General features: G+C 37.4%; 1 protein-coding gene and 1 long non-coding RNA gene across 9 annotated transcripts in view; both read left to right on the top strand.

The window, feature by feature from the left end:
* Stard9 (StAR related lipid transfer domain containing 9) overlaps positions 1–27988 on the top strand; it is a 135893-nt gene that overhangs the window by 26423 nt on the left and 81482 nt on the right. The window lies entirely within an intron of this gene.
* Positions 182–8871, top strand: LOC125613359. Its single transcript, XR_007343902.1, has 3 exons — positions 182–195; positions 3901–3904; positions 6569–8871. It is a non-coding gene; the product is annotated as an uncharacterized LOC125613359 (long non-coding RNA).

The raw sequence follows: 27988 nt of genomic DNA, 5'->3' as shown, positions 1-27988 counted from the left end.
CAGGGGCACACTACCACTGAGTTATGTCATCACCCCCTTTTTTTATTTTGAAGTTAATTTATTTGAAAAGGTTAAAGCATAGAGGAGTTCTTTTCCATGCCAGCAAAAACTGACCTTTTTGGGAATTTGGCTCTATCTTTCTCCTGATTTCTCAGGTCTGATAAACAACTTAGTTTTAGCCTGGTGACCTGGAGTGTCAACTAAGTGACTCTCTTGTTCCTAGTGTAGGAGCTGAGTCCAAACCAATGGCCTTCTTTTTCTTTCCTTTTCTTTCTTTCTTTCATTTATTTATTTATTTACTATGGCATCTTGCTATGTTGAGCCATCGACCCTTAATTCCTGGGTTCAAGGGACCTCCTGACTCAGCCTCCCCAGTAGTTTCCCCAGCCCTTCTAATTTTTTATTTTGAGACAGGGTCTGGCTAAGTTGCCCAGGTGCCCTTGAATTTGTGATCCTCCTGTTTCAGACTCCCAAGTAGTTGGGATTAAAGGCACGTGTCACTGTGCCTAGCTATCAGTAGGTTCTTTAACATTATTTCAGCTATCATATTTTAGAAACTGTGAAGATAGAGAGTATATTTGCTTTATATCTCACAAACTATGCATTCAAATATGCTCCTCAGTGGTCTGGTTTGCTTTATGGGCTCTAGAGCAAATCTTAATTTAGTAATTGTTTTTTAAACCAAAGGCAGTCAGAGCCTTTGTCAGGCATAATGGTAGTATGCTGTGGCTTCAAGAGCATAATGGGTGACTTCTTTATATGCTAAGGCAAACTAAGAAATTGATAGATTACTCTGAAACATTTTGGAGCATTTCAAGTTGTAGTTCTTGGATATATCCAACATGGATCCTTGCTGCTACTTGCTGCTTTGTCTTTTCTTTTTTTATTATTTATTTATTTATAGTTGTAGATGTACACAATACCTTTATTTAATTATTATTATTATTATTTTTTTTTGTGGTGCTGAGGATTGAACCCAGTGCTTTACATGTGCCAGGCAAGTGCTCTACCACTGAGCTACAATCCCAGTTCCTTGCTGCTTTTCCAAACTGCATTTTTTGTGATAGGAGTTTGGTCCTATGTTTTCTTTTTCTGCACTTGCCAAATCCCCACGATCTTTACTAACTACCCAACCTCTCTGAATCCTACCTGTGTCACCTCAAAGTGAACTCCAGGACAGCGGCAAGGATCAAATGGGGTGTGTAAAGGGCCTGGCACTACATCTCTCACACCTGTACACACTCCAAACTTGATTCACAGACGATGCTCAGACTGACTGAAAACCTTTTTCTTTTTTTTTTAATATTTATTTTTTAGTTATTGGCGGACACAACATCTTTGTTTGTATGTGGTGCTGAGGATCGAACCCGGGCCGCACGCATGCCAGGCAAGCGCACTACCGCTTGAGCCACATCTCCAGCCCTGGTCCTATGTTTTCGTTTCCAGTATCTAAAGTTAGGGTTGGTTCTTATAGTATAGTGGCTCTACTTATTCTTTGATTTACACACATTTATATCAGCTCAATCTTCAGCAAAATAGGATTATTATAATGTGAGCAGATGTGGGGATGAAGGGGAAACAATTTGTTTATATCTTTTTTTCTGTCTCTATTTTGTTGACCCCCTTTATCTTACCTTTCACTTTAATCAGTATTAAATTTGATGTTTCTCTTAGTTGTGAAAGCACATTAAGGTTATATGATATGTAATTATCCTACATTGTTCATTCATTTAGCATACGTTTATTAAAATATATGATGAAAATTGTGCAAGGCACTGGAAATAACCAATAAGAATTAGACATTGAACTTGCCTTTTATAAATTAATAGTTCTTGAAGGAGAAAGATACATAAAGAGATACTTACTTCATAGTCTGGTAAATATTGTAACAGATATTTTAATCAGGCATTTGATGAAACTTTTTTAAAAAATATTTTTTAGGTGTAGATGGACACAACACAATGCCTTTATTATTATTATTTTTTTATGTGGTGCTGAGGATCGAACCTAGGTCCTGCCCGTGCGAGGCTAGCACTCTACTGCTAAGCCACAATCCCAGCCCCTTGATGAAACTTGAAGAGGAAAGTAGTTTGTTTTTTCGGGGATTGAAGAGGAGATTGTCAGAAATCTAGTTTATAGTATTATTACTCTGGTCAGTATTGAATAGTATTTAAATCTATAGATTTTCTTCCAAAAGGGGAAAGGGACATTTCTTCTTAAGACTAGAAGGTAATGTTTCACATACTTGATCTCACAGCTCCATGAGTTTACAAAAAGATCAAAGACTTCTCAAAGCATATGAATCATTTGCTAATCCTAACTTGGAGGTATCTCCTGGGTTTCATTCTATATAGCATTTAGTCCAATCATTAATGAAATAGGTTTATGAATCATTTGACTGAGGCTGGCTACTTAGTATATTAATTTGATGTATTATAATTAGGGAAGGAGGTGGGCTCAGATGTTAAAACTTAAGTGAAAACCTATTCTTTCTTCAGGAAAGGCATTTTTACAGTATGAGCTATTTATAGGCTCACTTCCCCCAATAGACTGCACACAATAGAAGCCTGAAATCAAATAGTAACCAGATGTGCCCAGGCATCTCCTGTCTGAATTTTGAGGTTGTAAAAGGCAGAGCCCATGGGGAGTTGATCTTAGGCAGAAGCAGTGGATTTAGGCCCTAAGATCACTGTCAGTATTCAAGCAGCCACTCAAAGCAGTCCTCAGGAGTGAAAAAGGCAAGGAAAAGAGTGTGCTCAAAACTCACTTTTCTTGGACCTCTTCCTAGGTGGGAGATAATTTCTTTGTCAGTCACTTCACTGCTCAAGTTTTGTCTCCATAGTAAGGCTGTTAGACAAGATACAAATGATTTCTAGGAATATTGGCTGAAATGATGTAAGAGGAAGATTGTTACATCTTCCATGCAGTTGGTAGAGACAGAGGTTCTGTTGAGAAGAGTTCTGACAGGAATAGAAACCTTTAATTACTTTTCTTTCTTTACGATTCTTCCCCCTGTTAAACTAATCCCAGATTATTTGTGGTGGTGTTGTGGCAATGTGTAAAGCACAGACATAATGATTTCTGACTGGTAATGCTTTTCCTTTTCTCCTATATTTTCTCCTAGATTTTAAGAATATAAAAACAACTTTCTCCTTCTATAAGTATCTGGAATGATTCCCATGAAGCTTTCAGGGTTTGGAAAAGTTGTACTTAATTCTGGAAAAATGTTCTCATAATAAGCTTGCTTCAATGGGCAGGGAGAAAAGAAAGTAGCACTTTTAGAGAACCTACTCTGTGTATTTGACTTACCTCATTCTCTCTTCACAGGAACCCTGCAAAGTGAGTCATTATCATGTTTTACAAATATAGAAACTAAGGTTCAGAAAGGTTAGGTAAATTGTTCACAGTCACATTACTAAGAAGTGCAGCCTAGATTTAAACCTACAAAGCTAGATTTGCTGCCTATAAAGCTCTTACTCTTTCCTCTACACAGTGCTACCTGCTGTGTGAACTCAGGCCTTTTCTTCACTATGTGCTTGCCTCTAATGTTTGAAGTATGATGTGAATTACCTGATATTTAGAAAATATTAAGACTGTTGAGTCTCACATTTACTATAGAAAAGAACCAAGAACAAGGAACACAAGTTTTTAAGCCTCCCTGTTCATTCCTCTCTCTGAGATGTGGAGAATATCACCTATTTTTCATATAGTATCCAGAGCAAGTGCTATCAGGGTGCTATAAATCTCTTAAAGAGCCATAATTGACCCATCTACTCTGTGAGACACAAAAAAAAATAACTTACATCTCATAGCAGATGGGTGCACCACTTCACCCTTTCTGACTCATGAGCCTAGTTTTGAAGTGTACTTCAGATGTGACCAGAGGTGCTCATGAAGGAGTCAGGTCTGTGCACTAACCTGGTAGCTATTGTGTTCTTTTTCCCTCCCAGCCCAACTTAACATTTCCTGGTACCTCTTTCTCTGAGTAGGTTCTTCCTCATCAGGAAAACCTCTTAGAGTCCAGTTTCATATTAGAGAAAGAATGAGTACAGGACCTCCAAATTGAATCCATAAAACTCTGTGTGTGTGTGTAATTTTTTTTTCTTATAAAAACAGAAGCATGCCAGGTGCTGTGGGCATGCCTATAATCCCCGCAGTTTGGGAGGCTAAGGCAGGAGGATCGTGAGTTCAAAGCCAGCCTCAGCAAAAAGCAAAGTCCTAAGCAATTCAGTGAGACCCTGTCTCTAAATAATATACAAAATAGAGCTAGGGATGTAGCTTAGTGGCTGAGTGCTCCTGAGTTCAATCCCTGGTAGCCTCCCCCCACAAAAAAATAAAATAAAATAAAACAGAAGCATGTTTTATTTCAGTCTGTTGAGGGAATAAATTAATTTTTTCTTCTTTTTTTTTTAGTTGTAGATGGACACAATACCTTTATTTTATTTATTTATATGTGGTGTTGAGGATCAAACCCAGTGCCTCACATATACCAGACAAGCGCTTTACCATTGAGCCACAATCCCAGCCTGATATGGTTTTCTTTTGGTACCAGGGATTGAACTCAGGGGCAGTTAACCACTGAGCCACATCCCCAGCCCTATTTTTTGTATTTTATTTAGAGACAGGGTCTCACTGAGTTGTATAGTACCTCACAGTTGCTGAGGCTGGCTTTGAACTTGCAATCCTCTTGTCTTCAGCCTCCTAAACTGGATTACAAGCGTGAACCACCGCACCTGGCCCAAAATGTTTTTAATTGAATAATATTCTATGGTGTTTCTTAAGTTTATCCTAAATTCTGCCTCCTTTAACTTCTAAGTATGTATTTTTCATCAAGGAGAAACCTCCTCTGATGATTGTCTTTCACATAGACAACAGAGAAGATGAATCTGTTAGTTTTTTGTTAGCTGTATTAAGAGACTGAGAGGGCTAGGGCTGTAGCTCAGTGGCAGAGCACTTGCCTAGCATGTACGAAGTGCTGGGTTCGATCCTTAGCACCATATATAAATAAAATAAATGCATTCTGTTCATCTACAGCTACAAAAAAAAAAGAAAAAAAAGAAAGAATAAAAAGAAAAGAAACTGAGAGAGGTTTACTAACTGTGTTTCATTGAAAATCAGTCTCAAACCAAGAGTGGTGGCACATGCCTATAATCCCAGTGACTTGGAAGGTTGAGGCAGGAGGACTGTAAATTCAAGGCCAGCTTTACCAATTTAGTGAGGCCCTAAGCAACTTAGTGAGACTCTGTCTCAAAATAAATAAATAAAGAGGACAGAAATGTAGCTCAATGGTAAAGTGCCCCTAGTTTCCATCCCCAGTACCAAAGAGGAAAAAGAAAAGGAAATCAGTCTCAAATTTCTGAGTGACTGTCTAGGTCTTTGTCACTATTATGTTTTAGTTGTCACCAGCAAGATTCTGAGTAACTATCCAGGTCTGTGTCAGTTGTCTTTAGTTGTCACCAGCAAGGTGTCACTGAGTGTTCGCCCCCCTCAGGGCTCTTCATCAAAGTGTATCTTTTGCATGCACTTTGGTAAATGACTGAGACAACCTTAAAAAGTACCTTTGTCCTAGGAATATTAGCTAAAACCTGAGTCAGGTTTTGTTTTCTTGATTGAAGAAAGGGACTGAAGTGGAAGAAGTGGCAAGACAAAATGTGGTTAGAGATATTGTGACTCTAACATGCTTAGCTTTCCTTTTGCAAGCAGTCTGTAGGATTGGAGGTGGCAAGTGTGGCCTGCCAGTGGGATGCCTGAGGCAGATGCTGTTCAGACGAACACAAAACTAATCTCTTTAACCAGACTTTGGATGCTGAAAATGATATGGACTTCAGCTGGGCTGGCTGAATCCACGTATAAAATTAGAACTACTTTGGAGGCCCAACTCACTTGCTTCTCCAACATTAAGACTGGTCTCAAGAGACCCATTCAGACTAAACAATGTGAAAAACAGGAAATTTGCTTCTAGCAACATGGTTACCAGAAGACTTTTTTTCCGCATATGCAGAAATGAGTGTTAAAAACAGAAACTCCATCTTTTAGGCTTTTTTTTTTTTTCTTATATAAAAGTATTAGCGGGCTGGGGATGTGGCTCAAGCGGTAGCGCGCTTGCCTGGCATGCATGCGGCCTGGGTTCGATCCTCAGCACCACGTACAAACAAAGATGTTATGTCTGCCGAAAAAAATATTCAAAAAATTCTCTCTCTCTCTCTCTCTCTCTCTCTCTCTCTCTCTTTAAAATAAAATAAAAAAAATAAAAGTATTAGCAACTCAAATCTTGAAGCAGTTTTGTCCTACTTGTCCACGTCTCAGGGTGCTTTCTGACAAAACCCATTACAAAAAAAGTGGCAAAGAGTTCTCATGAGCACCCTAAAAATTTGGAAAACAGTGCTATGTGGAAGATACTAACCTGGTGATATTCACCTTGGCTGAAGATCAAATATCTCACTAAATTGGTAAATGGAAATTAATGTAGGTAGGATTTAGGGAATAAACATTATTTTTAAAAATTTAGTGATAACTGAATGTGCATCGGGTGTTGTGCATCCGTGCCATGTCCCAGCCTCAGCCTTAGATGTGTGATATTCTCTTCCTCTGGAGTACCTCAGGGGCTTGAGTTTGCTTGTAATAGTTATCCCTAGATCCAGGGATCAAAGTCCTGAAACTCTTCAGCATGATTTGCTGCTGAAAAGGGGGGAAAAGAGGACATTTTGGAAGAAGGAAGAAGGGCAAAAAGGAGGCTCAAAGCTAGAAAGGAAATTCACTTCTTTTCTCCCTTCCCTGCTGTGATATAAATTTTGCCTAAATAAGTTCAGTGTTGCCAGGGTTTTGGAAGGCTTCAGAACATGACCTAAGCTCTCTCTACAGCCTGGGCTCAATAAATGTGTTATGAATAGAGTTCTGCAATAGAAAACACATTGTGGCCCAAAGATTGTTTAGAAGACCCAGGTCCTTGTCGGTAGGGTGACACATGGTTATAATCCCAGCAACTTGGGAGGTTGAGGCAGGAGGATCAAACATTTAAGGCCAACCTGGGCAACTTAGTAATACCCTGTCTCAAAATAAAAAGGTTTGGGAATATAGCTTAGTGGTGGATTGTCCCCTGGGTTCAATCCCCAGTACCAATCAATCAATAAGATCTGTGTCTGTGTATGTGTGTGTGTGTGCGTGCGTGCATGCGCGTGCACACGCTTGTGAGAACACTGAACTATTTCTAAAAACTTTTTATGAAAATATACAGAAAATACATATGTAATACGTATATAGTACAGTGAATTTTCACAAGCTGAGCATAACCATATATCCCACATTCAGATCAATAAATAGAACATTAGCTCCTCAGAAGTCTTGCTTGTTCTCTGCTAAAATGAGACCTTGGGAAAATCTCTGGGACTTTGACCAGTGAGTGCTCTATAATGTTGAGAACTGGACTGTTTGTGGCTGAATGGGTCTTTTCATCTCAGATCAAGAGTGAATCTCATCATGCTGCTTCCTACTAGAACTAACAGAGGGTCTTGTAAAAATGATTTGATGACAGTCTCTGTCTTTTTTCAGACCCTGTTAAATGCTACAGTGTATCTAGGTGGTAGGATATGTTTGCAGGGGTTGCTTATGTTTGTTGTGTGTTAAGAGAGGCTGAAACACTGAGGAAACTGTGCAATATCAACCTAAGAAAAATTAGGGCTGTGTCCTAAAAGTGCCTTACAGTAATGTGGATAGGAAGTTTAGACTTAGATATCCTTTTACTACTAACTTCCTATGTGACCTTGAGCAAATTACTTCTCTCTGTACATCAGTAATGTCCCTGTATAACTTGTTAATCTCTGAATGTATGATAGTTCAGACAAGCCATACATGATCCCACCAGACTTTCTCTTCAGTCTTCCCTTCTTTTTATGACTTAAAGAATGGTATGTGGACTCTTCAAACAACCTTTTTTCTGAGACCTGAGTCTCAAGATAATGCCCCTCTTTCTCTGTTCTGTTTATATTGTACTTAGTTTATGTATGATTTTAAAGGGATTAGGTTGAAAGCTGTTAATATCTCATTAATCTCCTCACGTCCTGCCCAGGGTTAGTTTCTAGCTATGGATACATATTGTAATTGTTTGTCCTTCCTTTATGATTTATTCATAAAACATTCTGAAAATTAAGAAGTACATTTCTTTAATAAATCTATAGGCTATTCAGAAATCTTCAAAATAGTGTAAATTAATGAAGTTTTACTATGTTTTCTCTTGATTACCCCTTTACTATGTTCATGTTGACTACATTCCATATTTAGTAGTTGCATGTAGGATTGTATTACAGCCCAACATTATTAGCTATTAACCACATCCAGATAAAGCAAGTATGAAGCTTCCTGGGGAGCCAGGAGTATGTTTTAGGGTAGCTCCAAGCTTGACTCCCTTAAAGGGAGGGGAAGTGATAGATATGTAAAGGACAGCCAATTAGAAGAAAGATTGTGGAGTTGGATTTTTTTTTTTTTAATTAAGGGGATGGTAGAGCAAGAATGGGTGGGAGAGAGAAATGAGGAATGATTATTACTGGTTACAGAGTGTTTTGGGGATGATGATTAAAATATTCTAAAATTAATTGTGGTAATGGTTACCCAACTCTGAAAATACTAAAACCATTGAAATATACTTTAAATTGGTGAGTAGTATGTTTGTGAATTATATTTCAATGAAGTTTTTTTTTAAATTTTGTAAATTGGGTAGGGTTTTAAAAAATCACCCATGCTGAGTGTGGTGGTCTATGCCTGTAATCCCAGTGACTTGGGAGGCTGAGCCAGGAGGACACAAAATAGAAAATAAAAACAAATAAAAAGGGCTGGTGATTTAGTCAGTAGTATAAGCCTCTGGGTAAATCCCCAATTGAAAAAAATCCCCCATTATGCAATGCAATACAGCTTTTGGTTAAGGCTGTGGTCTAAAGAACCAAACTGCCTGGGATTTGAATCCCACCCCTCCCATTTACTAGCTCTGTGGCTCTGAGCACCTTCTTCTCTATGATTCAGTTGCCTCATTTGTAAAATTCAGATAAAGTGTTATCTACTTTATAAGTTATTATAAGAAACAAAATGAGTTAACACATATAAAGTGCTTTGCACATTATCTGGTACATTATAAATATTAAATAATTGTTCTTTATATTCTAACATGTATTGTGATACTGGATTAGCAACTATTTGAACCTCTTTCACTGAAAGCTTTCTAAGATCATATGAAGGGATCGTCACACACTGCCACACAGTCCTCCAGGTGATTGTGATGCATCCTATGTGATCTGACAACCAGTCTTGAATTGGTTCTATTATTTTAAAAATTTACTATCTTTAATTTTCTACTATTTGTGGACAGGACTCGGTATAGTTAAAATTACAGGTTGAGAGATAGGTTGTCCTGTGATGGAAAATGGCTGTCTTAAATGAGCTAACTTCTTTGTCTACTTTACAGAGTGCTTCACATATATTATTGCATTTATATTTGATTGATTATTGCAGAATTTTTGTGACAGTTGTCATTGTTTTCCATTTTCTTTTATCTGTTGCTGAGATTTGAGCCCAGGGTTTCTCAAATGATAGGCAGTCATTCCACCACTGAGTTACATTCACATACCTCTACATTTTAGAAGAGCTGTTAGAGGCTGCCTTTATTTAATAAGTTATAGAGCTGTAACTATTAGTTGGAGTCTTCTAAGTCCAAATCCTGGGGCTTTTTCTATAGTACCCCACAGCATTTTTATTCTAAAGCCATGATGGACAATTTTCAGGTTGGTTTCTGCAGTAACAAATCCTGATATTAGAAGTTGTATGAAAATAATTTGCTAGGATATATTGCCAGGGGGAAAAAATGAATAGGTGAAATCACGAAGTGGGACCAGTGAAGGAGGGAGGCCAAGCAAATATTTCTTGGAGGATAACTTTAGATCAGTTTTAATCCAGGTAACTTATAAACAGAATGTAGAATTTTTCTCATCAAGAATTTCTTATCAGATTTTTCCTGTACCAATCAATTATTGGTTAAGGCTGCCCCATAGGACTCTGGCTTTCAGAAGGAGTTTCAGGAACCTGAGCATGGTCCTCTGACCAGGCACTGACTTAGGAGTGAAAACACATCAGCAGTCTGGTATTCATGAGAATAGTAAAGGGACTCAAATGTATATGGGCAGAATACTGACAGCATCTGCTATTGTATTAAAGCTAATCTAGAAGACTATATTGGGAACTAAGGAGTTCTGAAATATATGCTGGCTCCAGAGTGGGGTATGGTAAAACTACTCTGTATCCTATCCTCAAAACTTTCCAGGGAGCCCTTCTTCCCTAGCAGCTTCTGGGTTTGTCCCAGTTCTTTTATTCTCTGCATACACTACTGTGGGGGTTAAGAATTGATATTCATAGGGATGACTTCAGAGTTCAAAATGTTAAAGTCCTTAGACACCAAAGGAAAATATGCTAAATAATTTGAAATATTAATTTAAATGAAGGTGACAGTGGTTTCTGGCTAGCTAATTAATCAGAAATTTTTTTTAATAAAGTTGCATTTTGTGATCATTTGGGCAAAAGTGGCTTAACACTGTTATGTTATAGTCATTTATGCTGCTCCCTGAATACTCAAGGCTCTTCATCTCCTGCTATGTGATAGGATTTCACTTTCTGGCCCCTCTTGGTTAGGTAGGCCCATGTGATTAGTTTTGGCCAGTGTGTTATGAGCAGAAATGATGCCTGAGCATTGAATTGCTGGGGTATAGTCTTCCAAAACCCTCTTTCCTTCTTGCACCATGATCAGCAACACTGGAGAAAGGTAGTTCTGTCTGTTGAGTCCTAGAAGCTACAAGTCAGAGCCTCCTGCTGACTCAAATGTAAAATGACCAGAAATCAACATCTGTTGTAAGTTACTATACTTTGGGAGTTTGCTTTTATAGTAACCTAACTTAACCTTTTCTGATTGATAAACTGTTGACTAATGTTGAGCTTATTGGATGACTTTAACTTCAATACACTATCATAGTAAGGGTCAAGATGATCTATACATGGATTTTATTTTTTGGCGGTATTAAGGATTGAACCTGGAGCCTCTCACATATTAGGCAAGCTCTGTACCACTGAACTTAATTCTCAGATTTTTTCTAAAAAAAATTTCACTTTGAGCAGCTGAGGTTATGTCTTAGTGGTAGAGCGCTTGCCTAGCATGTGTGAGGCACTGGATTCGATTCTCAGCACTGCATATAAATAAATAAATGAAAAAAATTAAATCCATCAACATCTAAAAAAAAAAAAAAGATTTAAAAAAAAAAGTTTATTTTTGAGACAAAGTCTCACTAAGTTGCCCAGGCTGCCTCAAACTTGTATTCCACCTTCTTCAACATCCCAAATATTTCAGATTGTATCTATGTGCCTCTGTACCTAGTTATGCATATTCTTTTAATGATATTTTATTTATTCCTTTTTTTTTTTTACCAGGGATCAAACCCAGGAGTGCTTAACCACTGAGCCACATCCCCAGCCCTTTTTTATTTTTTATGTATTTATTTTTTCTTTCTTCTTTTGTTTAGTTGTATATGTATATAATATTTCTTATTTTTATTTATTTATTATTATGTGGTACTGAGGATCAAACCCAGGGCCTCATGAGTATGAGGCAAGTGCTCTACTAGTGAGCTATAACCCCAGCTTCCTTTTTTATTTATTTATTTTTTTTGTTGTGGTAAGAATTTAATGAGGCCATGCATTAAATATGCTTGGAATAGTGCTTGGCACACAAGAAATATTATAAACATATTAGCTCTTAGTATTAACATATTTTTCTAGTGAACTGAAAAAACAATTTCAACCTTCTCAACTTGCTTCAAAATCGGAACTATGACTATTGGTTCTCAAATACCCTCACTGCCTAGAGAAAGTAGAATCATCATCTTAGAATTCTGTTTCTTTTCTTTATTTTCACTCATTCTAATGAGACAGGGTCTACTGAGTTGCTTAGGGCCTCACTAAGTTGCTGAGGCTGGCTTTGTACTAGCAATCTTCGTGCCCCAGCCTCCAGAGCCACAGGGATTACAAGTGTGTGCCACTGTGCCCAGCATTGATAAATTATTTTAAAGGATTGAAAAGTCATTCACATATGCAGGACTCTTTAGTCTTACTTTATTCCATTTTTCTTTTGGAATCCACTTACATTTTGGAAGAAGTGACCCTAAAAAGGACTTTCCCTATTGCAATGGTTGGGGAATTTTGGCCTATGGGTCAAATCTAGCCTTGCTTAGTTTTAGTGAAGTTTTATGTTTGTTTTATTTTTTAATACAACCATGCCAATTTTTTTGTGTAATGTTTATGATACTTTTGTACATTATAAGGCAGAGTTGAAGAGTTGTGACAGAGATCATATAGCCACAAAATCTTAAAATATTTGCTATCTGGTCTTTAATAGAGAAAGTTTAACAGCCTCTTCCCCTATTTTGTTTCTGTTTTGGGGTATATGTGTGTGTATATGTGTTTGTTGCTATAGATCAAACCCAAGGCCTTGCACATGCTAGGCAAGTGCTTTACCACTGCACCACACTCCCTGCCCTGGGATCCTTAATTATTAGAGAAAGTTCCCAGATGCTTTGTCTCAGCTGTTGGAGACATCTTTGTTCTTGGAAGTTCTACCTGATGGAATGAAGGGCTTCTCTGGGATCTCCAGTCTTCCTTTATTTTTTGTACAACCTTTAGGCAGGGACATAACTTAACCTCTCTGGTTCTGCCTTTGATGAGACAAAGACCCTGATAACCAGACTGCCATCATTCTTGTCCTGGCCAGCTGCAGGGCGTATTGCTAACAAGTCTACTTCTTATGCAATGACTGTTCAATGTTTCTGCTTTGTGTTTGTTGATACTGGTTGTTAAACTTGTCATTATGATTGGGCGATTTCGGCTTTAAGAAGAATATGATTAGTTTATCGCACATGCGAGGTCATGAATGGAAGGCTACACGGAGAACTAAGGCAACTAGAAACTGTCAGCAGTTATAGCCAGGCCACATGACATTGGAGCATTTGTTGCTGATCAACATTCAACAGTAACTACAGGAGGCCAATAATTGCTCTCTGTTTCCCATTAAGAACTTCCCATGAGAGATGATTATGTCAGTTAATCCTTATCCAGTTGGGCATACCCTTATTAGCTTTCTTTTTTGGGTCACCTAACAGCTGACAGTCTCTCATATGCCCATACTAAATATCCTTACCTTTGCTTGAGGTTCCCGTCAGTGAGAGCCTGGAAAGTGGGGTCAAGTGACAGGAATATAGAAGATTATGACCAAGAAATCATTTTTTTTTTCTTTTCAGAAAGGGCTGTGGGAAAAAAACAGTGCAAAAAACCAGTCTTCTGGACTCTATTCCAGTAAAGCTATCTTTAATCATTTTTTAGTGGATCCTATCTAATGAATCTATCTTTTTAAAGATGTTTTTATTAGTTCATTATAGCTATACATAATATTGCAGTTCATTTTAACATAATCAAACATGCATGGAATATAATTTGCTCCAGTTTAGTCCCTACTACTTCCTCTTTCCCTCCCATCCTCCCTCCCCTTCAAAAAAAATAGGTTAGCCAAATATGGGATTTTCCAGATCTCACATATCACTTGGGTAATTGTCCATGGGAACATTCTTTAGGAAAAGGGGGAAAAAAAGCACTTTTAGAAATAGCAAAACCTGTATAAGCAAAGAAATATTTCTTTATTATTTTTTTTAGTTATAGATGGACACAGTATGTTTATTGTATTTATTTATTTATTTGTGTGTGTGCTGCAGATCTAACCCAGGGCCATGTGCATGCAAGGCAAGCACTCTACCAACTGAGCTATATCCCTAGCCTGCTATTTATTTATTTTTATGTGGTGCTAAGGATTGAACCCAGTGCCTCATGCATGCAAGGCAAGCACTCTACCACTGACCTACAACCTCAGCCCAGCAAAGAAATATTTCTTTAGTGATTTCAAAGCTCAGTTTTTTGAAAATATTTTTTTAGTTGTAGATGGACACAATATCTTTTTTATTTATTTTTTCATGTGGTGCTGAGGATTGAACCCAGTGCCTCCTATGTGTGAGGCAGGCATTCTACCACTGAGCTACAGACTCAGCCTCTCAAAGCTCAGCTTTTCTGGTTCCTTCAGGAAGTAGGGACTTTAGCTGGAAATATGAATTTGTGTCTGTGTGGATGAATATAGATCTGTATAGTGAGTATGTGTATGTGTTGCCTCTATAAAAGCTCTCACTGCTATTTATTACTTTTGTTTTCTTTCTTTTCCCTACTTTTCTGGCCTAGGGACAGAGTGGATTCTCATTTTCATGTTCCAATGAAGATGATTTAAAAAAAAGTTGCATTTAGCAGAAAAGATATATTTTATAATCTGATACCAGGGAGACTCTCAACTTTGCTGCCCCAACCTTTTTCTAAGTGAAAAGTGGTCAAGTATGGTGATTAAAAGTATGATTTATTTCTCATGTTCAAAGTTTACTGTCTGTGATCTTGCCAAGTGCCTCAATTACCTATAAAATAGAAATAATAATGATAACATCTCAAATGTTATCATATATTGCTATGAATACTAAATTAGTAAACAAATGTAAAGAACTCAGAACAGTGCTTAGCAGATAATAAATATTGTATAAATGTTATATCTTGTTGTCATTGACTTTTCTGATATATCAGAAACAAAATTTTATCCAGTATACTGTAATTTAATTACTTCAGTCACTTTTCCATTCAAAGTAATGTATCCAAAGTAATGTATCCTAATGAGCAGAAGTCTGTGGCAGTGTTCCCATCAGCTGAGGCTTCTTTTGCTTAATTCAGATAGAAACCATGAATAAGCAAAGTGCACCCTCCTTAGTGTTGGCAGCTCTGAGCTTTGAATGTCAGTGGCTTCCAATTGTTAGTGTTAGCAGCTCTCCTCACTGCTTTCATAGCACCCAGGGCCAGCATCTACAAGGAACTCTCTGGAACTCTTTCAGCAGCCAGAACTAGCAGCTCCTGGCAGCTCCCCAAAGCTCTCTGTTACTCCCTGTTATTCTGTCACTACTAGCTGCCCTCAATGTTACTAGCCTTCACTGCTGACCACTTTCACTATAAGCAGCCTTTACTAGTTCTTAGTGGTAAACCAGCTCTGCCTGCTTTAGTTCAGATAGAAATGACAAATAGGTCTAGGCATAGTTTTGCACGGGGCTGAGGCAGGAGGATTGCAAATTTGAGGCTAACCTGGGTAACTTAGCAAGACCCTGGTTTAAAAAATAAAAAGGGGTGGGGATGTGACTCAGTGTTAGAGCACCCTTGGGTTCAATTGTGAGTAATACAAAAGAAAGAGAAGGAAATAAGTAAATAAATCACAAATAGGTAAGGTAAAATCATCCAGAAGAGGGTTTTTTAATTAATTAATTAATTTATTTATTTATTTTAGTTTTTGGCGGACACAACATCTTTGTTTGTATGTGGTGCTGAGGATCGAACCCGATCGAACCCGAGCCACACGCATGCCAGGCGAGCGCGCTACCGCTTGAGCCACATCCCCAGTCCTTTTAATTTATTTTTTAATTTTTTTTTTGGTGGTGCTGGGAATTGAACCCAGAGCCTTGTGCATGCTAGGCAAGCACTTTACCAACTGAGCTATATCCACAGCCCCCAGATGAGGTTTTATTAGGACTTTTGATACAGCATAGAAGGAAGCAGTACACAAACTGTTACAATAAAGGTGAGGGAAGGGCTTATTTTATAGACAGAAAAAGACAGGCTTACACATGTACAAGTATCCTGCTAGCTAATCACAGATTTTGTGTGCTTAGTCAAGGGTAAAGTAGGTACTCCTTAAGGACTAGACTAGGGACAGTTGAAGTAATTGCAAAGGGGTAGAGTCATCTGGGATAGACCTGCTACTAAAGCTTGTTGTAATCAAAGCAAAAGTCTCTGAGTGGCCTTGGGCCATCTGATATAGTTGCTGCCAGCCATGGCTATCAAAGGTGGAAACAGGGCAAAAAAAAAGTACCTCTTTGGGAACATCAAGCCCTTCTCTTCTGTCTCAGCAATAAATAGATAATACTCCTAGTAGCCTGTGTGTTGGTGGTTTTTTGTTTTTTGTTTGTTTGTTTTGGTGTGTGTGTAGGGGTGGAGGGGGTTTGGTGGCACTGGGGATTGAACCAGGGCGTGTATGCGAGGCAAGCACTCTACCAACTGAGCTATATCCCCAGCCCAGCCTGTGTGGGGATGGAGATGTGTGTGTGTGTGTGTGTGTGTGTATAAATTTTATATTTTTAAAAAATTTATTATTTAGTTGTAGTTGGACACATTACCTTTATTTTATTTATTTATTTTTATGTGGTGCTGAGGATCGAACCCAGGGCCTTGCACATGCTAGGCGAGAGCTCTACTACTGAGCCACAACCCCAGCACCCCCAGCCTGTGTGTTTTAACAGGGCATTTTGAAGGTATTGCCAACTAACTCAGTCTGATTAATAGAATTTGTAGTATTTTATAGGATGGTGGGGTACATTGTGTTAAGAGGTTAAAGAATCAGGGAAGATCACATACTTAAGGGATAATCAGAAAGATCTAAGCTTGAATGTTTCACTGCTTGTTACCAAAAGCTTGGTCTTTGTTCCCAATGTCAATGGAATAATGACACAGTTTTGATTATGAGACTGATGTGCTGCCCACTGCACCAAGAGGGCCACTACTGACACAGTTTTGAGAAAAAGGAAAAAGAAGTCTTATTGCTTTGCTAGCAAAGGAGAAACACAGGGGCCTCCTGTCCCAGAGGCTGTGATTCTGACCATCAGGGAAAACAGAGAGCTCTTAAAGAGGAAATTTCAAGGCTGCATTCCTGGTGTGTCTTATCAGGGGCTGTAATTCACAAGTAGACTTTATAAATAGCCATTTATTAGGTCTTCTGGACCCATCCTGAAGTCTGAATTACTTCATTCCTGTGGTGTGTGTTTGCTCAAGGACAGATAACCCAGCTTAGGATGGGAAGAAGAGTAATCTTGTTTCCTCCAAGTTTAGGGAGGGAGAGAGGGAGAAAAAAGAGGAAAAACAAAACAAAATAGAAAAACAAAAACCCATGTCAGGTGATTTTTTTGTGTGTGTGTGTGTTTTTTGGGGGGGGTGTTGTGTGTGTGTGTGTGTTTATTTGTTTTTTCGGTACCAGAGATTGAACCCAGGGGCGCTCAACCACTAAGCCACATCTCCAGCCCTTTTGTGTATTTTATTTAGAGAGAGGGTCATGCTGAGGCTGGCTTTGAACTCACAATCCTCCTGCCTCAGCCTCCTGAGCTACTGGGATTACAGGCGTGAGCCACCGTACCCTGGCCCCATGTAAGTTTTAATATAAGCCACAGAGGCAGAGCAGCAAGGGTTATATTCAAAGTGTGAAGTGCATCCCTGTTACAAGCTTCCTTCTGTACCTAGCACAAACTTTTCTTAAGCCGAGAAGCTACTGGGATCAGCAGGCAATCAGGATCTAGGGAGTGTATGGAAGGTCTTAAGCTTTGTTGCAGTTCTGATTGAGGAAGCTGGTATAGGGCTTTGAACAGACCTAGGGACTATTTCGGAGTTCTTAGAGGCTAGGATTGAATGCGTGGATCTCAAGAGATCTTGGTACTGTCACTGGAAAGGCACTGAGGAGATCCTGAAGAGGGAGACCACAACTTAGAACAAGTGGGATTCTTGACATACATCATAGAAAATAATTTAAGGACAGGTCAAAAGCACACGCAGGGATTTATTTAGAGAAGCAAGGATTAAGCACTTGAAGAGAAAGAGTTCAGGAAAGAGGGATAGTAGGTAGGGGCTGAATTAGAGGTGGAGTCAGGGTAGAGTTTTGTTTTTCTTGCACTTGCTCCTTGTCCTTACATCATGCTCTATGTTCTGCAGACAAAGATATGGGCTGAGTTGTTTGTTTTGCATTCCAACAGTTCATGGGTGTTTCCTGAATTCCACTGGTCTATGGTGCTTCTCCTTTGAGATTCAGGTTTTTTTGCTTTGTTTTGTTTTTTGGTTTTGGTTTGTGTTTTATCCCCTCTCTATTCCCAAATTCTTATCTCAGTGTATTATGAGAAGAAAGCTGACATTGGCCAATGAGTTAAAAACTTATGTCCACTCAAAAATATGTGCAAACATATTTTTGGCACCTTTATTCGTATTTGTCAAAATTTGGAAGTGACTTAAAATGTCCTTGACTTGTGAATAAAATATGCTACATTCACACGTAGATAAATATTCAGTGATAAATAAGTTATCAAGCCATGAAAAAACAGAGAAACCTTAAATGCATATTGCCAAATGAAAAAGCCAATCTGAAAAGGCTACATATTGTATAATTTCAACTATCTGACACTCTGGAAAAAGCAAAACTATAGAGACAATAAAAAGATGAGTGTGGCCAGAGGTTCTGGGGAAGGGAGGGAGTGATAAATAGATGGAATACAGGGAATCTTTAGGGCAGTGAAACTATTCTGTATACTGTAATGATAAATACATGTCATTGTACATTATACAATTACATGTCAAAACCTGTAGCATGTACAACACAAAGAGTGAACCCTAATGTAAACTATGTACTTTAGTAACTGTATTAGTATTAGCTTATTATGTAACAAATGTACCACACTAACTTCAAAATGTTAATAATAGAGGTAACTGAGAGATGGGAGTGCTGAGAAGGGTATACAGGAACCCTTTCCTTTCTGTTCAGCTTTTCTGTAAACCTAGCTCTGCTTAACAGAAGAGAAGGAGATCTGTTAACTTAAAAAATATCATTAGACTTGAAAAAAAATTTGCAATGTATATGACAGATAACGGGCTGCTATTTATAATAAGACTTTCAAATGGACAAAGAAAAACAGAACTAATAGGAAAATAGATAAAATGTATGAATAGTCACCTCATAGGAGAGCAAATCCAAAAAGTCTAAAAGTATTAAGTTAAAAAAAAGTATTAAGTTTAAACTCACTGTTATTATGGTAACAAGATATAAATTTGTTATGGTTCAACCAAAAACAGCTAAAAGGAACTATATTACTGACTATTAGTATATTATTGATTTTTGGTTAGAATATAGAGAATTAGAAAGCAATATGGCAATATTTATTAAAATAAACATATAACTTTTGTCCTATGAGTGCCATTAAATATCAGTTCCTAGCATATATGGTCAAGAATGTTTATGGAAACAGTATTAGTAGGGATAAAATAGTCCAAAGTGATTTCTCATTCCTAGGGGAATGGTTGAAATCAATTTTGGTGCATTCATGCCATTGGAAGAATTTCTATACAATGGTATAACTGAGAAAATTGAAGTGTATAATAAAATTCCATTTTTTAAAACTCATAAATATGCAAGAGTGTTTGTTTATGATAATGACTATGCGAAGAACAAAAAAGGGACTAATTGTTAACATGTTACCTGGGAGTGGAGATTAATCTAGGAGGAAGAGGAAACAATGAAGGCAGAAAGGTTCTATGTTTTGTAATTAAAAAAAAAAAAAAAAACAAAAAACTCCCCATAGCATGAATGCTCAGTTACTTTATATTTGTGCATCTGTAGTTGTGCATGTACACATGAAAAAAGAGTTACAGCTATAGCTAATAATGTAACCTGTATGTGATGATATATGATAAAAACAATTTACAGGTTAATGTGTATTTCATGTATCTATTTCAGTGATAACAGAACTATATATCCTTGTGTATATGGAGAAAGATATGGAAGGATACACATCAGGGTATTTTTGAATACTTCAGTGAGTGGGATTAGGGTGAGATTTTTCCTCATTGTATTTTTTTTTCACTAGAAGTAAAAAGTAAGTATTCTCTATTATTTGAAAAATAACAAAGAAAGAAAAAATATAATTGTCTCAGTTTCTAATAACATTTCAAATTCTGATTAAGTAATAATGCCCATGTGAGTGAAACTTGAGGATGGATTATAATTCTCTTCTTGTGCCAATAAAAAGGTTAATGGAGCAAAAAGACTCTAGAAAGGATCAAGAAATGGCAGTAGGATTGGATTTTATTGCTGTTGGCCAAAGGCCATTACAAAACATTTGTGAAACTTCTTTTCAGAAATACTGAGACAAACAGTAAAGTTTGTTCCAGTGCAATTTAAAATAACCAGAAGTAAGAAAACCTTGAAGAACAATTTTAAATTGTTGGGTAATAACTTAGAGCTCAACAGATAAGATTTGCCTTTCCTAATAACTCTGCCAGCAGTTTTATTTTTAAGTTGTTGATAGACCTTTATTTTATTTATTTATATGTGGTGCTGAGAATTGAACCCGGTGCCTCACACATGCCAGGCAAGTGAGCTAGCACTGAGTCACAGCCCCAGCCCTGCCAGCAGTTATTTTGCAAGGTACAGAATATCACTGTGGTTGAGAGCAAGAGCTTTGTGTCACTTTAGTATTCTCATGTGAAAATTAGAATATAGTAGTAACTCCCTCAGAGATGTTTTGTGAGGATTAAATGAATTTATATTTATATTTACTAAAAAAAAAGTTAATACAAAATAATTCCTTAGTAAATGTAACTAACTAGCTATTTGGTTCTAAAACCCTAGTTTTGGGGGATGTTATCTTTTTATATATATATTTATTTTTTTATTGCAGGTGGGCACAATAGCTTTATTTCATGTTTATACCGTGCTGAGGTTTGAACCCAGGGCCTCCCGTGTGCTAGGCAAGCGCTCTACCACCAAACCACAGCCCCAGCCCTAAAACCCTGGTTTTGAATAAAACACTTCTAATAAGTATTCATTGTGCAAACTAATCCTAACAATTCACCTTAAAAATTAAGATCAGTTCCTGGCATTGGGGTTTTTTGTTTGTTTGTTTTGGTGGTACTGGTAATTGAACCCAAGGGTACTCTACCACTGAGCTACATGCTACATTCCCAGCCCCTTTTATTTTACTTATTTATTTGATACTGGGGATTGAACTCAGGAGCACTTGACCACTGAGCCACATCCCCAGCCCTATTTTGTATTTTATTTAGAGAAAGGGTCTCGCTGAGTTGCTTAACACCTCACTTTTGCTGAGGCTAGATTGAACTCAGGGACACTCAACCGCTGAGCCACATCACCAGTCCTGTTCTGTATTTTATTTAGAGACAGGGCTGGGGATGTCTCTAAATAAAATACTATGGTAGGTATTTCTTTTCATTGGTTTTTGGCTTAGCACCTCACTTTTGTTGAGGCTGGCTTTAAACCCATGATCCTCCAGCCTCCTCCTCTCAAGCCACTGGGATTACAGGTGTGTGCCACCATGCCTGTTTTATTTTTTCAAGAGGGTTTTGTTAGCTGAGGCTGGCCTCAGAGTTGCAATTCTCCTGCCTTAGCTTTCTGAGACTCTGTGATTAGTGATGTGTGCCACAAGGCCCAACATCCTGGCATTGTATTTTTCTTTTAGAGACACTACAAATACTGTTTGAATAAATAATTTTAACTTCTTTTATATAATTTTATTAGTTTCCAAGTATATTAACATTATTTCACATTTCTGTTTGATCTCAGGAAATTAAAAGGAAAGGTACATATTTAAAAAAAATTTTTTTTTAGTTGTAGATGGACAGCATGCCTTTATTTTGTTTATTTTTTTAATGTGGTGCTAAGAATCAAACCCAGTGCCTCACACATACTAGGCAAGCGCTCTGCCACTGAGTATAGCCCCAGCCAGGAAAAGTACGTCTTTAGGTAAAATTTGGGTTAATCTTAATTAACAAATTGAAAAATAATAGACTTCTTTGTACTTAAATACACACAGCTTTCAGTAGAGAAATGTGAGGGTACTAATTTGTACTTTAAATAGTCACTGTTAGCTGGCTGGAGTGGTGCATGCCTATAATCCCAGCAACTCAGGAGGCTGAGGCAGGAGGATTTCAAGTCCAAAGCCAGCCTCAGCAATTTAGTGAGGTCCGAAATAACTTAGTGAGATTCCATCTCAAAATAAAAAAACAAAAAGGGGCTGGGTTGTAGCTTGGTTAAATGCCCCTGGGTTCAATCTCCAGTAAACTGCTCCCACCCCCAAAAAAAGTCATTATGAGTTTCAACAACTATATAGAAAAAGAATTTGCTAAACAATTTTGATTATTATATTCCTATTTGATTGTTAAATTCTTTTTTCTTGGTTTCCACTTATTAGTTTAGATTACATTTTTATTTAAGTTAATTTTTATAATTTATATTGAGCTAAATAATCATCACTTTCCTCCAGTTGTCCAAATTTTTGGCCCTAGAGTATATTCACTGTGCATGAATGTCTATTTCTAATTTTAAAAAATATATTTTTTAAAATTTATTATTCTTGGGCTGGGGTTATGGCTCAAGTGGTAGAGTGCTCACCTAGCACATGTGAGGCACTGGGTTCAATCCTCAGCATCACATAAAAATAAAATAAAGATATTATATCCACCTAAAAGATAAATAAATAATTTATTATTCTTGTCTCTAGTTTTATATATTTGTTGGGGGGGAGGTGAATACTGGGATTGAATTCAGGGGCACTCGACCACAGAACCATATCCCCAGCCCTGTTTTGTATTTTATTTATAAACAGGTTCTCACTGAGTTTTTTAGTGCCTCGCTGTTGCTGAGGCTGGCTTTAAGCTTGCAATCTCCTCCTGCCTCAGCCTCCTGAGCCACTGGGATTACAGACATGCGCTACTGCATGTTTTTGACCTTTTTACTGAAGTATTATTTATTTTATTAGGGTTTTTTCTCAAACATATAGCTTATGTACCCTGTCTACCATATGTTTACCCTAACACATTTTGCTTTCTAGTCAATTTTAGTTTTTTATATTAATTCACTCTGATTTTGTTGAAATCTTAAAGATTGATATTTACATATAGTAAAATTCACTTTTCAGATGTACATTTTAAAATTTTTTAACATGCATAGATTCTTATAATCATCATCATGACAGAAAGATTAAAAATTATTTCAACACCTCAAGAGGCTTTCTAGTCCTGCACCTCTCTATTCATCCTTTTCTCCTACCCTATCCTCTGGCACCGTGATCTGTTTCCTGTTTCTATAGTTTTGCTTTTTCCAGATACAAAATTTATATAATAACCTTTTAAGAATAGTTTTTCCCCACTTAATACATTTGAGATCTCTCTATGTTATTGCATTCATTCCTTTTTAAAAATTTTTCTAAAGAATATTCCATTGTGTGGACATACTATCCATTGTATGGATGTACTATGGTTTAAGCTCTGGTTTATTATTTCAGTTTTGATTTCTTCTTTGATTCAAGTAGTTTCTTAATTTCTATCCTGTCTTGTTGACCGCAAGCTGTTAATTTCTCATGGTGGAACAGTGACTACCCATGTTCCTTGAGATACTGCCATAAATAATGCAATAAGCCTTTAGAGGAAAGCAAATAAAGCCTAGGTTCTTAGCATGGCTTCAAGCTTATCTCCTAGCATATTTGATTTTCTAAATTCTACACAGCCAGCCATGTGTTTTCATTTCTCAAAGCTTTACACATGCTGTTTTAATGTCTAGAACATCATTCCCATCATTGAAATTCTACTTGGGTCTCAGGCCCCAATTTCATAAAGTATTTCCAAGTTCTCAGTCAGCATCCTTTACTTCTTTTATGTTTTGTTGAATACCTTCCTTTTGATACTTAGTATCCTTTTGATACTAATTAGTGGGGCTGCTTGCACTTAGGTTTGAGGTTGGGGATGAACAAAGGAAATCTTAGCAGAACATCAGAGGGAGGGGTTTCCCCCAGTAGGATTGCCCTGTCTTTAACTTAAAGTCAAGCTTTTCTTAAACTGGTTCTCTCTGCTTGACTTTTTTTTTTTTAATTTATTTTTAGATTTTTTTTTTTAGTTGTAAATCTAAATAAACAAAATATTCTTTTTATGTGGTGGCAAGGAACAAACCCAGTGCCTCACGCATGCTAGGCAAGAGTTCTACCACTGAGCTACAACCTCAGCCCCTCTGCATGACTTTTGATTCTTCCAAGTTTAGATGACTACTTCCTTCCCTTGTCCCTGTGGGCCAAGGGGTGGTGAATTTCCACTGTTACTGGTTCTAGGTAACTGCCCTATCCCTTGTGTTTTTCTGCTCCTTACCTTTGTAAATAGTCTTTTTATTTAACTGATCTTGAATTATTCTAAATCGAGGGTACCATCTGGTCTAGCTCAGATCTTGATTGATGTAGTGCCATAGCATGTTTCTTTTAACTCATAATACATTTTGTTTTCTTTTTATAGTTGTTAGTTTTGAAAGAATTGCAAAATAAATATCTTACACTTGATTATCATTTTCATGTATTGTTTTTATTAAGTGTTCATTTCCTTTAATTCTGAAAATAAACTTGGAGATTTCATCATCATCGCCATTTTACTGAGAAGAAGTACAGTATATGACTCCCTAGGTCAGCACAACTTGTAAGTGGCAGTACTGATATCCATATGATCTCAAGCCTGACTCAAAGCCCAGTGTGCTTTCTTTTTTTGTTGTTTGTTTTCCTTTGTATCTTTCTTATTAATTAAAATTAAATAATTTTGAAACAATGACAGACTAAGATAGAAGTTTATCTAATTATTTTTCTTGAACCATTTGAATGTCGCCAGCCTGATACTCAGTTGCCCCTATTACTTAAATGTGTATTTCCTAGAAAAAGAACATTCTCTAATGTAATCATAATTCATTGTCCAAAATGGGGAATTAAATTATTACATTGCTACCATCTAATCCTTTGACCCCATTCAGATTTCACTGATTGTCCTACTCTTGTTCTTATAGCAAAAATATTCAGTTCAGAATCATTTGTTGTATTATCTTATCTGTAGTTTAATGCAGCCTGGAATAGGTCCCAAGTTTTTCTTTGATATTTATAATCTTGACACTTTGGCAGATTACAGGCCAGTTATTTTGTAGACTTGATTTGGATTTGTTAGACCAGGATGCAAGAAAAGACCACTGACTCCAATGAAAATCAAATTAAAGCAAGCTTATTATTTCGACTGGCCGGGCTGCCTCTCCCACCCAAAACCGCAGGAACAAGACAGCAGCCGCATCTTTCCTGCAGCCCAGCTTTATAGCCCAGAAAGTTACACAAAGGGGGGTTACAGAGAACAGAACTCTGATGAGCATAACACTAATGGTAGTTTACATTTTTGCTGGCCCTGACATTAGAATTTAAGGTCATTAGAGCCTCAGAGAGGGTTGTTATCTGGCCAGGGAAGGCCAAGATTTGTGAGGCGTCACTAAAGTTTCAGAGAGCCAGGCATGGGTGAGTTCAAGGCACGGGCAGGCATTCCAAGGAGGTTCAGAATTTGCAGTAATTTATAGTAAAGCCGAAATTATCTTTTCATGGCTTTGTGGTGAGATGGCTCCCAATTTTAAGAGAAAACCAGGTTGGGTCTATCAGATTGTCTAGGGTCTCCTCATGATTACGTTCAGATTATGCATCTTTGGTAGAAGGATCACTACAATTTGCTTATTTGGTTAACACAGTATCTGGGAGACTTTCATACTGTAAAGTTACTCTTTTTTTTTTTTTTTAAACCAGGGATTGAATCCAGGGGTGCTTAACACTAAACCACATGCCCAGCCCTTTTTATATTTTATGTATGTATGTATGTGCTGAAACACTGTATTTTATTTAGAGACATGGTCTTGCTGAGCTGCTTAGGGCCTCTCCAAGTTACTGAGGCTGGCTTTGAACTCAAGATCCTCCTGCCTCAGCCTCCTGAGCCACTGGGATTACAGGCATGTGCCACTGAACCCAGTTTATAAAGTTACTCTTTTCTCTGCTTTGTAATTAATAAATATTTTTGCTGGAGCCAGGCATGGTGGTCCATGACTGTAATCTCAGCTACTTGGAAGGTTTAGGCAGGAGAATTGCAAGTTTGAGGCTAGCCTGGGCTACTAAGTGAGACTTTGTCTCAAGATGTAAACATAAAAAAGGCAGGAGAAGGATGGGGTTGTGGCTCAGTGGCATAGCGCTTGCCTCACATATGTGAGGCACTGGGTTCGATCCTTAGCACCACATAAAAATAAACAAACAAAAATAAAGATATTGTGCCCATGTATAACTAAAATATATATATCCCCAGTACTGAAAAAATAAATAATAAAATTTTGTTGGGGCCAGGTGAAGTGGTACACACCCATACTCCCAGCAGCTTGGGAGACTGAGGCAGGAGGATCATGAGTTCAAAACCAGCCTCTGTAAATTAGCAAGGCCCTAAGCAACTCAGTGAGACCCTGTCTCTTATAAAATACAAAAAAGGACTGGGGATGTGGCTCAGTGGTTAATTGCCCCTGGATTCAATCCCCAGTACCAAAAAATAAAAAACCTAAAAATAAAAATTTGATAGGAAATACTTTGAGACTATGCCAAATAGCCTATCCCTATCAGATTTTCAAAATATTTATTTGAAATAAAGTAGCATATACTCATGGTTTTTTGTTTTATTTTTATTGTAATGGTCAGATTGTTCCTATTAGTGAAAAATGGTATTTAGAAACCAAGTTCTGGCTGCTAAGTGTGATCATTGCTTTTCAGTATCACTGTTCCCAGGTCACTTTAGTGTAGCTATACAAACCTAAGAAACATATACATTTGCATATGTTTATACACACATATATACACAGTTGCATCCTATCTACCATCTATCTATATTGGAGTATATGAGTTTTCACTAATTCTGATGTAACACTACACCATTCAGTCTAAATTTACCCCACTTTTTTAAAAACTATATTTTTTTAGTTGTCAGTGGACCTTTATTTTATTTATTTATATGCAGTGCTGAGAATCAAACCTAGGGCCTCACATATGCTAGATGTGCTCTATCACTAAGCCACAACCCCAGCCCCCAATTTTTCCCTTATTTGTAACTTCTTCTGATAATGAGAAACTTGGCTTTCAGTATTCTTAACAGATTTTCTTACTTATTTGTGCCCCCTTTATGTAAGTAATCTCTGTTTTCTCTACTACCATCTTTCTATTTGAATACATTTCTTATTTTGCTTCATCTCTGAGCTGCACCTTGGTGGCCTTCCTTACTCTCCTTCAGGCTCTGACTCTCCATGTTGTCTTATATACCTGCATAGATAACATTTCTCACTCTGTTTGAACTACAGCTTCTTAGGCTGGGTTGTCTCAAAGTGTGAAGGGGTGGAGGATCATATTCTGAGCTGAAAGGAAAGGATTGGCAATCCATCCCAAAGGGTGAGGAGGACATCAAGGTTTATAACTGTATATCACCTGTGATAGCAGGTCTAAATTTTGTTGAATGAACAAAATGTTCTCCATTTTTCCTTCTTCCCTGAGTCATGCTAACTCTTCTGTGAGAGGTGATAAAAGCCGTTTGGAGGCACGGATTCCTGATTACCTTGTTTGGTTTCACATGTCCCAGGGACACAGTTATTGGACAAAAGTTAAGTGCAGAATTGTTTTTTGTGTTTGCTGACTAATGCCAGAAATACCAAGATGCTATTTAATCTCTGGAAGTTAAATTAATCTAATTGAATCATGATTAGCTATTAAAACACATCAGTACAAAGATAGAGGAGGAGGTAAGAATGTGAGGAGAGAATTTGCTGGGTGGAGCAAATTAAAAATAACCAAACAAATTTAGCAAATTTATTTTAGGATAGGGATTGTTGACTAAGGACAGATGAATTCACAAAATTTTGGAAACTGGGGGCTTACGAATAGTAAAGGGTGGCTCTTCTGTTATTTTCTTTGCGCCCTATACTTCTGGCAATCGTAACATAAGAGAAAGATGAAACACAAAATTGCATTGAGACATCAATAGCAACTAGCCTTATGTTATTAGGAGAATGAGAAAATTTGTCAATTGCCAAAACTTAGGATTGTCGTTTGACTTTTGAATCTCTAAAGTCGTTGTGAAAACCAAAAAGAGAAATGCTCAAAATAGAGAAATGAAAAACAGTATATAAGAACATATATTCTAAGTATGAGTACCAACCATATGA

Source organism: Marmota marmota, unplaced genomic scaffold (genome assembly GCF_001458135.2).
Source record: "Marmota marmota marmota unplaced genomic scaffold, marMar, whole genome shotgun sequence".
NCBI classification, from domain to species: Eukaryota; Metazoa; Chordata; class Mammalia; order Rodentia; family Sciuridae; genus Marmota; species Marmota marmota.
Note: the sequence above shows the minus strand (reverse complement) of the source record. Positions and strands in the feature narration are given on the sequence as shown.